Genomic DNA, 13,073 nt, shown 5'->3' on the forward strand with positions numbered 1-13,073 from the left:
TTTTCGGCATGTTTTAATTAAAAAAAAATTCGGCTAGCATTAAAAAACTATTTTGATTTTTTAAAAGAAGCATCTCTTTGTATTCTCTTGGGAAAATCAAATTATGCTGTTTTGAAATTAGATATTTATTCATTAGTCCTATATTGCCCAATAAGGAATCTTATTCATTTAATATAATTGGTTAGGTAATTTATAAAATCCATTAATTTAGAGATTTCTTAATGGTAAATTGTTAATTTTTAATTAAAATTTTACATTGAAAACCGAAAATTAATATACAATTTTGGCATTAATTTTTTATTTAAAAAAAAATTGGACAATTTCACTCCAACAAAATTATTAACATTATTAATAAATAAATAATATTAAGATTTTATCTGAAGATCCAAAAAGAAATAAAAGTTTCTTTTCAAAACAAATCCTCATAAGAAAATGTCCATAAAAAAATTAAAACATAATAGAATAAAAATATTATAGTAGGACCTAAGGAAACACATAGAAACAATAAATTTGAAACAAAACAAAAAAAACACTTGAAGAATTTTAGAAATTGTCATTCTTCTTTGTCATATTCTTCTCATTCTCCTTCAAATATTTCTCCCACACCTTGTTCTTTTTCCTCTCTGCATCAAAATAGTTGGCCACTGATTCATGCAGAGTTTGCATCGCAAAAGTGCATCTTGTCATCTCTCGAACAAATTCATCCATGTTGTTCTTCAATTCAAGTAGACGACTGATATTTTCATTAAATTTTTGGAACATAATATCGAAATATATTACATTTGGATTGTACTCTAGTTGAGCATCAAGTGGATTCACATCTTTCTCACCACCGCTAAACTTCTTAGTCTTGATATTCTTCAATTGAGACTTTACATCATTGTCAAACTTCTCAACCTTGATCTTCTTCAATGGAGAATTTACTTCATCATCTTTAGAATCAAAGGGTGAAGAGTTATCTTCATTCTTTGAATAGGTTGAATCTGATATATTTATGATATACATGGTAGTTGAATGTTTGTAAAACTTGATTAAAAAAAAAAAAAAAAGGACAATCGGTTTGGGTTATATGGAAATATATTTATAGTGTGTGTTATGAAGAAACAATGCAACCTTTCACATTCTTAATAAAATATTTTAGATTTCTTTAAAATAAATAATAAAATATTATTGAAAGAATAAATAATTAATATGTGGTAACTTCCCAATGTAAACACTATTCATGCATTCACATTAATTAAATATTATTTCTATTTTATAAAAGAGACTCATTAATTTCGGCCACCTATATTTTAATAAGCAATTTCACAAATTAAATGCATTAAAAAAAAACCCGAAAAAATAATAACAATATTAAACTATGTCATTTAATATATGAACCACACTTTCTTAATTTAATGAATAAATAATTAATATGTTGTTACTTTCCAAATGTAATTAGTAATCATGTAGCAACATTTAATTTAATATTGTCTTTTTGAATCATTTATGAATTAATTTCGGTTACTACCAATTTTTATAATTTAATATTAAATTTTTAATAAAAATCACCCATTAATTTCAGCCACTATAATTTTAATTACAAATTTGACCAATTAAATGCATTAAAAAAATAAATAGAAAATAACAATAATAATTGAAGACACTTAATACAACTTCCATAATTTTTGATTTAATGAATTTAAAAAAATGAAATTAAATAAAAATTTGATAAAGTGAAACTGTATAATTTTATTATTGGTAGATATTTACAAATTTAATTAATTCTTATCCTAATCTAAAAAAAATTTGAGAATTTAATAAATCATTAAATTATAGTATAGATTTGATTTTATTAATAATGAGAATTATTTTAATAATACAAAACGAAATTAAAATTAAAAAAACCTTAATCGAAAATTTTAAAATAAAAATTTGTTTGTTGTATCAAAATAAAAAATATATATTTGTATATTAGGGACATTATATTTGCACTCCAATAATATATAAAGACACTCCATTAATTAAACAAAAAAATAATTTTATATTCATTTCTAACACTTTTTCTCAAAAACAATTATTGACATTATTTAATTTCTTTTTTTTTTTATTAATTTTAAAAACCTTATTTTATATTATTTTTATCATTATTTTTAAAAAATAATCTTCTTTTTCTATGAAAAAGCCTCTTATTTTAACAAGTTTATATATATATATATATTTTAATATTTAAAAAAAATTATTATTTATATGTATTATTTAAAATATGAAAAATAAAAAAAATTAGAAAAATGTAAGCACAAGTTGAAAAAAACATAATGCACTGTATATTATTACATATAGTATAGGTTATCTCGGTGAATAGTGTACGTTGGAACGGTTCATTATATCATAATTATGTCTGCTTAGTGCAATGTTATCGAGTAATAATTTTTCAAGATCGGATCCCCTTCTAAATTCACTACTATATCTTAGTGCAATGTTATATAGTAGTATTTTTCGGGCTCGGATCCCCATCTAAATTCACTACTCTATCTTACTTAGCATGACAACTATATGAGACCCTAGAGGTAGTATTGGTTTACTAGTGTACGTTGGAACGATACATTATGTCATAATAAGGTTTGCTTAGTGCAATGTTATCTAGTAATAATTTTTCAGGATCGGATCCCCTTCTAAATTCACTACTATATCTTAGTGCAACGTTATCTAGTAGTATTTCTCGGGATCAGATCCCCTTCTAAATTCACAACTCTGTCTTACTAAAAATGACAACTATATGAGACCCTAGAGGTAGTATTGGTTTACTAGTGTACGTTGGAACGATTCATTATGTCATAATTAGGTTTGCCTAGTGCAATATTATCTAGTAATAATTTGTCAGGATCGGATCCCCTTCTAAATTCACTACTATATCTTAGTGCAATATTATCTACTAGTATTTTTCGGGATCAGATCCCCATCTAAATTCACTACTCTATCTTACTCAGAATGACAACTATATGAGACCGTAGCGGTAGTATTGGTTTACTAGTGTACGTTGGAATAGTTCATTATGTCATAATTTGGTCTGCTTAGTGCAATGTTATCTAGTAATAAGTTTTCAGGATCAGATCTCGTTCTAAATTCACTACTATATCTTAGTGCAATGTTATCTAGTAGTATTTTTTGGGATCAGATCCCCTTCTAAATTCACTACTCTATCTTACTCAAAATGACAACTATATGAGACCCTAGCGGTAGTATTTGTTTAGTAGTGTAGGTTGGAACGGTTCATTATGTTGTAATTAGGTCTGCTTAGTGTAATGTTATCTAGTAATAATTTTTCAAGATCAGATCCCCTTCTAAATTCACTACTATATCTTAGTGCAATGTTATCTAGTAGCATTTTTCGGGATCGGATCCCTTTCTAAATTCACTACTCTATCTTCCTCAAAACGACAACTATATGAGAACCTAGCGGTAGTATTGGTTTACTAGTGTACGTTGGAATGATTCATTATGTAATAATTAGGTATACTTAGTGCAATGTTATCTAGAAATAATTTTTCGGGATCGGATCCCCTTCTAAATTCACTACTCCATCTTACTCAGCATGACAACTATATGAGACCCTAGTGGTAGTATTGGTTTACTAGTGTACGTTAACGATTCATTATGTCATAATTAGGTCTGCTTAGAGCAATGTTATCTAGTAATAATTTTTTGGGATCGGATGCCCATCTATATTCAATACTATATCTTAGTGCAATGTTATCTAGTAATATTTTTCCGCGATTGGCTCCCCATCTAAATTCACTACTCTATCATACATAGAATGACAACTATATGAGACCCTAGTGGTAGTATTGGTTTACTAGTGTACGTCGGAACGGTTCATTATGTCATAATTAGGTCTGCTTAGTGCAATGTTATCTACTCATAATTTTTCGGGATCAGATGCCATTCTAAATTCACTACGATATCTTAGTGCGAAGTTATCTAGTAATATTTTTCTAGGATCGGATCCCCTTCTAAATTCACTACTCTATCTTACTCAGCATGATAACTATATGAGACAATACTGGTAGTATTAGTTTACTAGTTTACGTTGGAATGATTCATTATGTCATAATTAGGTCTGATTAGTGCAATGTTATCTAGTAATAATTTTTCAGGATTGGTTCCCCTTCTAAATTCACTACAATATCTTACTCAAAATGACAACTATATGAGAACCTAGTGGTAGTATTTGTTTACTAGTGTACGTAAGAACGGTTCATTATGTCATAATTAGGTCTGCTTAGTGCAATGTTATCTAGTCATAATTTTTCGGGATCGGATGCCATTCTAAATTCACAACTATATCTAGCGCAATGTTATCTAGTAATATTTTTCCAGGATCGGATCCCCTTCTAAATTCAATACTCTATCTTACTCAGCATGACAACTATATGAGACCTTAGCGGTAGTATTGGTTTATAAGTTTACGTTGGAACGATTCATTACGTCATAATTAGGTCTACTTAGAGCAATGCTACGTAGTAATAATTTTTCAGGATTGGATCCCCTTCTAAATTCACTACTATATCTTACTCAAAATGACAACTATATGAGACACTAGTGGTAGTATTGGTTTACTAGTGTACATTGGAACGGTTCATTATGTCATAATTAGGTCTGCCTATTGTCATGTTATCTAGTCAAAATCTTTCAGGATCGGATGCCATTCTAAATTCACCACTATATCTAATGCAATGTTATCAAGTAATATTTTTCCGGGATTATATCCCCTTCTAAATTCACTACTCTATCTTACTCAGCATGACATCTATATGAGACCCTAGCGGTAGTAGTGGTTTACTAGTTTACGTTGGAATGATACATTATGTCATAATTAGGTCTACTTAGGGGAATGTTATCTAGTCATAATTTTTTGGGATTAGATGCCATTCTATATTCACTACTATATCTTAGTGCAATGTTATCTAGTAATATTTTTCCGGGATCGGATCCCCTTCAAAATTGATTACTCTATCTTACTCACCACGACAACAATATGAGACCCCAGCGGTAGTATTGGTTTACTAGTTTACGTCGGAACGATTCATTATGTCATAATTAGGTCTACTTAGTGCAATGTTCTCTAGTCATAATTTTTCGGGATCGGATGCCATTTTAAATTCACTAATATATCTTAGTGCAATGTTATCTAGTAGTATTTTTCCGGGATTGGATCCCCTTCTAAATTCACTACTCTATCTTACTAAGAATGAATACTATATGAGGCCCTTGCGGTAGTATTGGTTTACTAGTGTACTTTGGACCGGTTCATTATGTCATAATTAGGTCAGCTTAGTGCAATGTCATCTAGTAATAATTTTTCAAGATCGGACCCCTTCTAAATTCACTACTATATCTTACTGCAATGTTTTCTAGTAGTATTTTTCAGGATCACATCCCCTTATAAATTCACTACTTTATCTTACTCAGAATGACAACTATAAGAGACCCTTATCGGTAGTATTGGTTTACTAGTGTACGTTGGAATGGTTCATTATGTAATAATTAGGTAAGCTTAGTGCAATGTTGTCTAGTAATAATTTTTCAGGATCGGATCCCCTTCTAAATTCACTACTATATCTTTGTGCAATGTTATATAGTAGTATTTTTCGGGATCGGTTCCCTTTCTAAATTAACTACTCTATCTTACTCAGAATGACTAATATAAGAGACCCTAGCGGTAGTATTTGTTTAGTAGTGTACGTTGGAACGGTTAACTAAGTTGTAATTAGGTCTGGTTAGTGCAATGTTATCTTGTAATAATTTTTCAAGATCGGATCCCCTTCTAAATTCACTACAATACCTTTGTGCAATGTTATCTAGTAGCATTTTTTGGGATCGGATCCCCTTCTAAATTCACTACTCTATCTTACACAGAATGACGACTATATGAGACCCTAGCGTTAGTATTGGTTTACTAGTATACGTTGGAACGGTTCATTATGTAATAATTAGGTCTGCTTAGTGCAATGTTATCTAGTAATAATTTCTCAGGATCAGATCCCCTTCTAAATTCACTACTATGTCTTAGTGCAATGTTATCCTGTAGTATTTTTTTGGAGCGGATCCCTTTCTAAATTTACTACTCTATCTAACTCAGAATGACAACAATATGAGACCCTAGCAAAAATATTGGTTTACTAGTGTACGCTGGAACGGTTCATTATGTCATAATTTGGTCTGCTTAGTGCAATGCTATTTGGTAATAATTTTTCGGGATTGGATCCCCTTCTAAATTCACTACTATATCTTAGTGCAATGTTATCAAGTAGTATTTTTCCGGGATCGGATCCCCTTCGAAATTCACTAATTTATCATACTCATAATGACAACTATATGAGACCCTAGTGGTAGTATTGGTTTACTAGTGTATTTTGTAACAGTTCATTATGTCATAATTAGGTCTGCTTTGAGCAATGTTATCTAGTCATAATTTTTCGAGATCGGATGCCATTCTAAATTCACTACTATATCTTAGTGCAATGTTATCTAGTAATGTTTTTCCGGGATTGGATCCTCTTCTAAATTCACTACTATATCTTAGTGCAATGTTATCTAGTAATATTTTTGCGGGATCAGATCCCCTTATAAATTCACTACTCTATCTTACTCAGCATAACAACTATATGAGACCCTAGCGGTAGTATAGGTCTACTAGTTTACGTTGGAACGATTCATTATGTCATAATTAGGTCTGCTTAGTGAAATGTTGTCTAATCGTAATTTTTCGGGATCGGAGGCCATTCTAAATTCACTAATATATCTTAGTGCAATTTTTTCTAGTAGTATTTTTTCGAGATCGGATCCCCTTCTAAATTAACTACTCTATAATATTCAGAATGACAACAATATGAGACCCTAGCGGTAGTATTGGTTTACTAGTGTACGTTAGAACGGTTCATTATGTCATAATTAGGTCTGCTTAGTTCAATGTTATCTAGTAATAATTTTTCAGGATCCGATCCCCTTCTAAATTCACTACTCTATCATACTCAGAATGAGAAATATATGAGACCCTAGCGGTAGTATTTGTTTAGTAGTGTACGTTGGAATGGTTCATTATATCGTAATTAGGTCTGCTTAGTGCCATGTTATCTTATAATAATTTTTCAGGATCGGATCCACTTCTTAATTTAGTACTATATCTTAGTGCAATGTTATCTAGTAGCATTTTTTTGGAACGGATCCCCTTCTAAATTCACAACTCTCTCTTACTCAGAATGACTACTACATGAGACCCTTGCGGTAGTATTGGTTTACTAGTATACGTTGGAACAGTTCATTACGTAATAATTAGGTCTGCTTGGTGCAATGTTATCTTGTAATAATTTTTCAGGATCGTAAACCTTCTAAATTAACTACTATATCTTAGTGCAATGTTTTCTTGTAGTATTTTTCGGGATCGGATCCCCTTCAAAATTCACTACTCTATCTTACTCAGAATAACAACTATACGAGACCTTAGCAGTAGTATAGGTTTACTACGTTACGTTGGAACAGTTCATTATGTCATAATTAGGTCTGCTTTGTGAAATGTTATTTCCAAATAATTTTTTAGGATCAGATCCCCTTCTAAATTCACTGCTATATCATAGTGCAATGTTATCTAGTAGTATTTTTCGGGATCGGATCCCCTTCTAAATTAACTACTATATCTTACTAAGAATGACCACTATATGAGACCCTAGAGGTAGTATTGGTTTACTAGTGTACGTTGGAACGATTCATTATGTCATAATTAGGTTTGCGTAGTGCAATGTTATCTAGTAATAATTTTGCAGGATCGGATCCCCTTCTAAATTTACTACTATATCTTAGTGCAATGTTATGTAGAAGTATTTTTCGCGATCGGATCCCCTTCTAAATTCATTACTCTATCTTACTCAGAATGACAACTATATGAGACCCTAGCGGTAGTATTTGTTTAGTAGTGTAGGTTGGAATGGTTCATTATGTCGTAATTAGGTCTGCTTAGTGTAATGTTATCTAGTAATAATTTTTCAGGATCAGATCCTCTTCTAAATTCACTTCTATATCATAGTGCAATGTTATCTAGTAGCATTTTTCGGGATCTGATCCCTTTCTAAATTCACAACTCTGTCTTACTCAGAATGACAACTATATGAGACCATAGCGGTAGTATTGGTTTACTAGTGTACGTTGGAACGATTCATTATGTCATAATTAGGTTTGCTTAGTGCAATTTTATCTAGTAATAATTTTTCAGGATCGGATCCCCTTCTAAATTCACTACTGTATCTTAGTGCTATGTTATCAAGTAGTATTTTTCGGGATCAGATCCCCTTCAAAATTCACTACTCTATCTTACTTAGCATGACACCTATATGAGACCCTTGAGGTAGTATTGGTTTACTAGTGTACGTTGGAACAATTCATTATCTCATAATTAGGTTTGCTGAGTGTAATGTTATCTAGTAATAATTTTTCAGGATCGGATCCCCTTCTAAATTCACTACTATATCTTAGTGCAATGTTATCTAGTAGTATTTTTCGGGATCGGATCCCCTTCTAAATTCACTACTCTGTCTTACACAGAATGACAACTATATGAGACCCTAGTGGTAGTATTGGTTTACTAGTGCACGTTGAAAAGATTCACTATGTCATAATTAGGTTTGCTTAGTGCAATGTTATCTAGTAATAATTTTTCAGGATCGGATCCCGTTCTAAATTCACAACTATATCTTAGTGCAATGTTATCTAGTAGTATTTTTCGGGATCTGATCCCCTTCTAAATTCACTACTCTATCTTACTCAGAATGACAACTATATGAGACCGTAGTGGTAGTATTGGTTTACTAGTGTACGTTGGAATGGTTCATTATGTCATAATGAGGTCTGCTTAGTGCAATGTTATCTAGTAATAAGTTTTCAGGATCAGATTCCCTTCTAAATTCACTACTATATCTTAGTGCAATGTTTTCTAGTTGTATTTTTTGGGATCAGATCCCATTCTAAATTCACTACTCTATCTTACTCAAAATGACAACTATATGAGAACCTAGCGGTAGTATTTGTTTAGTAGTGTAGGTTGGAACGGTTCATTATGTTGTAATTTGGTCTGCTTAGTGCAGTGTTATCTAGTAATAATTTTTCAGGATCAGATCCCCTTCTAAATTCACTACTATATCTTAGTGCATTGTTATCTAGTAGTATTTTTCGGGATCGGATCCCTTTCTAAATTCTCTACTCTACCTTAATCAAAACGACAACTATAAGAGAACCTAGTGGTAGTATTGGTTTACTAGTGTACGTTGGAACGATTCATTATGTCATAATGAGGTCTGCTTAGTGCAATGTTATCTAGTAATAAGTTTTCAGGATCAGATTCCCTTCTAAATTCACTACTCTATCTTACTCTGCATGAAAACAATATGAGAGCCTAGCGGTAGTATTGGTTCACTAGTGTACGTTGGAACGATTCTTTAAGTCATAATTAGGTCTGCTTAGAGAATTTTTATATAGTAATAATTTTTTGGGATCGGATGCCCTTCTATATTCAATAATATATCTTAGTGCAATGTTATCTAGTAATATTTTTCCGCGATTGGCTCCCCATCAAAATTCACAACTCTATCTTACATAGAATGACAACTATATGAGTCCCTAGTGGGAGTATTGGTTTATTAGTGTACGTTGGAACGGTTCATTATGTCATAATTAGGTCTTTTTAGTGCAATGTTATCTACTCAAAAATTTTCGGGATCGGATGCCATTCTAAATTCACTACGATATCTTAGTGCAATGTTATCTAGTAATATTTTTCTAGGATCGGATCCCCTTCTAAATTCACTATTCTATCTTACTCAGCATGACAACTATATGAGACCCTACCGGTAGTATTGGTTTACTATTGTACGTTGGAACGATTCATTATGTCATAATTAGGTCTGCTTAGTGCAATGTTATATAGTAATAATTTTCAGTATTGGTTCCCCTTCTAAATTCACTTCAATATCTTACTCAAAATGACAACTATATGAGAACCTAGTGGTAGTATTTGTTTACTAGTGTACATAGGAACGGTTCATTATGTCATAATTAGGTCTGGTTAGTGCAAGGTTATCCAGTCATAATTTTTCGGGATCGGATGCCATTCTAAATTCAGTACTATATCTAGTGCATTGTTATCTAGTAATATTTTTCCAGGATCGGATGCCCTTCTAAATTCAATACTCTGTCTTACTCAGCATGCAACTATATGAGACCCTAGCGGTAGTATTGGTTTACAAGTTTACGTTGGAACGATTCATTAGGTCATAATTTGGTCTTCTTAGTGCAATGTTATCTAGTAATAATTTTTCAGGATTGGATCCCCTTCTAAATTCACTACTATATCTTACTCAAAATGAGAACTATGTGAGACCCTAGTGGTAGTATTGGTTTACTAGTGTACGTTGGAACGGTTCATTTTGTCATAATTAGGTGTGGTTAGTGCCATTTTATCTAGTCATAATCTTTCGGGATCGGATGCCATTCTAAATTCACTACTATATCTAGGGCAACGCTATCTTGTAATATTTTTCTGGGATCGGATCCGCTTCTAAACTCACTACTCTATCTTACTCAGCATGACAACTATATGAGACCTTAGCAGTAGTATTGGTTTACTAGTTTACGTTGGAACGATACATTATGTCATAATTAGGTCTGCTTAGGGCAATGTTATCTAGTAATAATTTTTAGGGATCAGATGCCATTCTAAATTCACTACTATATCTTAGTGCAATGTTATCTAGTAATATTTTTCCGGGATCGGATCCCCTTCTAAATTCAATACTCTTTTTTACTCACTATGACAACTATATGAGACCCTAGCGGTAGTATTGGTTTACTAGTTTACGTCGGAACGATTCATTATGTCATATTATGGTCTACTTAGTGCACTGTTCTCTAGTCATAATTTTTCGGGATCGGATGCCATTTTAAATTCACTACTATTTCTTAGTGCAATGTTATCTATTAGTATTTTTCTGGGATCGGATCCCCTTCTAAATTTACGACTCTATCTTACTAAGAATGACAACTATATGAGACCCTAGCGGTAGGATTGGTTTACTAGGGTACTTTGGACCGGTTCATAATGTCATAATTTGGTCAGCTTAGTGCAATGTTATCTAGTAATAATTTCTCAGGATCGGAACCCCTGCAAAATTCACTACTATATCTTACTGCAATGTTATCTTGTAGTATTTTTCGGGATCAGAACCCTTTATAAATTCACTACTCTATTTTAATCAGAATGACAACTATAAGAGACCCTTATCGGTAGTATTGGTTTACTAGTGTACGTAGGGACGGTTCATTATGTAATAATTAGGTCAACTTAGTGCAATGTTATCAAGAAATATATTTTCAGGATTGGATCCACTTCTAAATTCAATACTGTCTCTTAGTGCAATGTTATCTAGTAGTATTTCTCACGATCGGTTCCCCTTCTAAATTCTCTACTCTATCTTACTCAGATTGACAAATATAAGAGAACCTAGCGGTAATATTTGTTTAGTAGTTGACGTTGGAGCGATTCAATATGTCGTAATTAGGTTTGGTTAGTGCAATGTTATCTTGTAATAATTTTTCAAGATCGGATCCCCTTCTAAATTCACTATTCTATCTTTCTCAGAATGACAACTATTTGAGACCCTAGCGGTAGTATTGGTTTACTAGTATACGTTGGAACGGTTCATTATGTTATAATTAGGTCTGCTTAGTGCAATGTTATCTAGTAATAATTTTTCATGATCGGATCCATTTCTAAATTCACTACTATATCTTAGTGCAATGTTATCTTTTAGTATTTTTCAGGATCGGATCCCCTTCTAAATTTACTACTCTATCTTACTCAGAATGACAACTATATGAGACCCTAGCAATAGTATTGGTTTACTAATGTACGCTGGAACGGTTCATTATTTCATAATTTGGTCTCCTTAGTGCAATGTTATTTGGTAATGTTATCTTAGTGCAATGTTATCAAGTAGTATTTTTCCGGGATCGGATCCCTTTCTAAATTCACTACTCTATCATACTGATAATGCCAACTATATTAGACCCTAGTGGTAGTATTTGTTTACTAGTGTATGCTGTAATAGTTCATTATATCATAATTAGGTCTGCTTAGTGCAATGTTATCTAGTCATAATTTTTCGGGATCAGATGCCATTCTAAATTCACTACTATATCTTAGTGCAATGTTCTCTAGTAATATTTTTCCGGGATCGGATCCTCTTCTAAATTCACTACTATATCTTAGTGCAATGTTATCTAGTAATATTTTTTCGGGATCGGATCCCCTTCTAAATTCACTACTCTATCTTACTTAGCATAACAACTATATGAGACCCTAACGGTAGTATTCGTTTTCTAGTTTTCGTTGGAATGATTCATTATGTCATAATTAGGTCTGCTTAGTGAATTGTTGTCCAATCGTAATTTTTCAAGATCAGATGCCATTCTAAATTCACTAATATAACTTAGTGCAATTTTATCTAGTAGTATTTTTTCGGGATCGGATCCCCTTCTAAATTCACTACTCTATCTTATTCAGAATGACAACAATATGAGACCCTAGCGGTAGTATAGGTTTACTAGTGTATGTTAGAATGGTTCATTATAGCATAATTAGATCTGCTTAGTGCAATGTAATCTAGTAATAATTCTTCAGGATCGGATCCCCTTCTAAATTCACTACTCTATCATACTCAGAATGAGAAATATATGAGACCCTAGTGGTAGTATTTATTTAGTAGTGTACGTTGGAACGTTTCATTATATCGTAATTAGGTCTGCTTAGTGCCATGTTATCTTATAATAATTTTTCAGGTTCGGATCCCCTTCTAAATTTAGTACTATATCTTAGTGCAATGTTTTCTAGTAGAATTTTTCGGGAACGGATGCCCTTCTAAATTCACAACTCTCTCTTACTCAGAATGAGTACTATACGAGACCTTAGCGGTAGTATTGGTTTACTAATATACATTGGAATAGTTCATTACGTAATAATTAGGTCTGCTTAGTGCAATGTTATCTTG

This window comes from Humulus lupulus, chromosome 1 (genome assembly GCF_963169125.1).
Source record: "Humulus lupulus chromosome 1, drHumLupu1.1, whole genome shotgun sequence".
Classification (NCBI taxonomy): domain Eukaryota; kingdom Viridiplantae; phylum Streptophyta; class Magnoliopsida; order Rosales; family Cannabaceae; genus Humulus; species Humulus lupulus.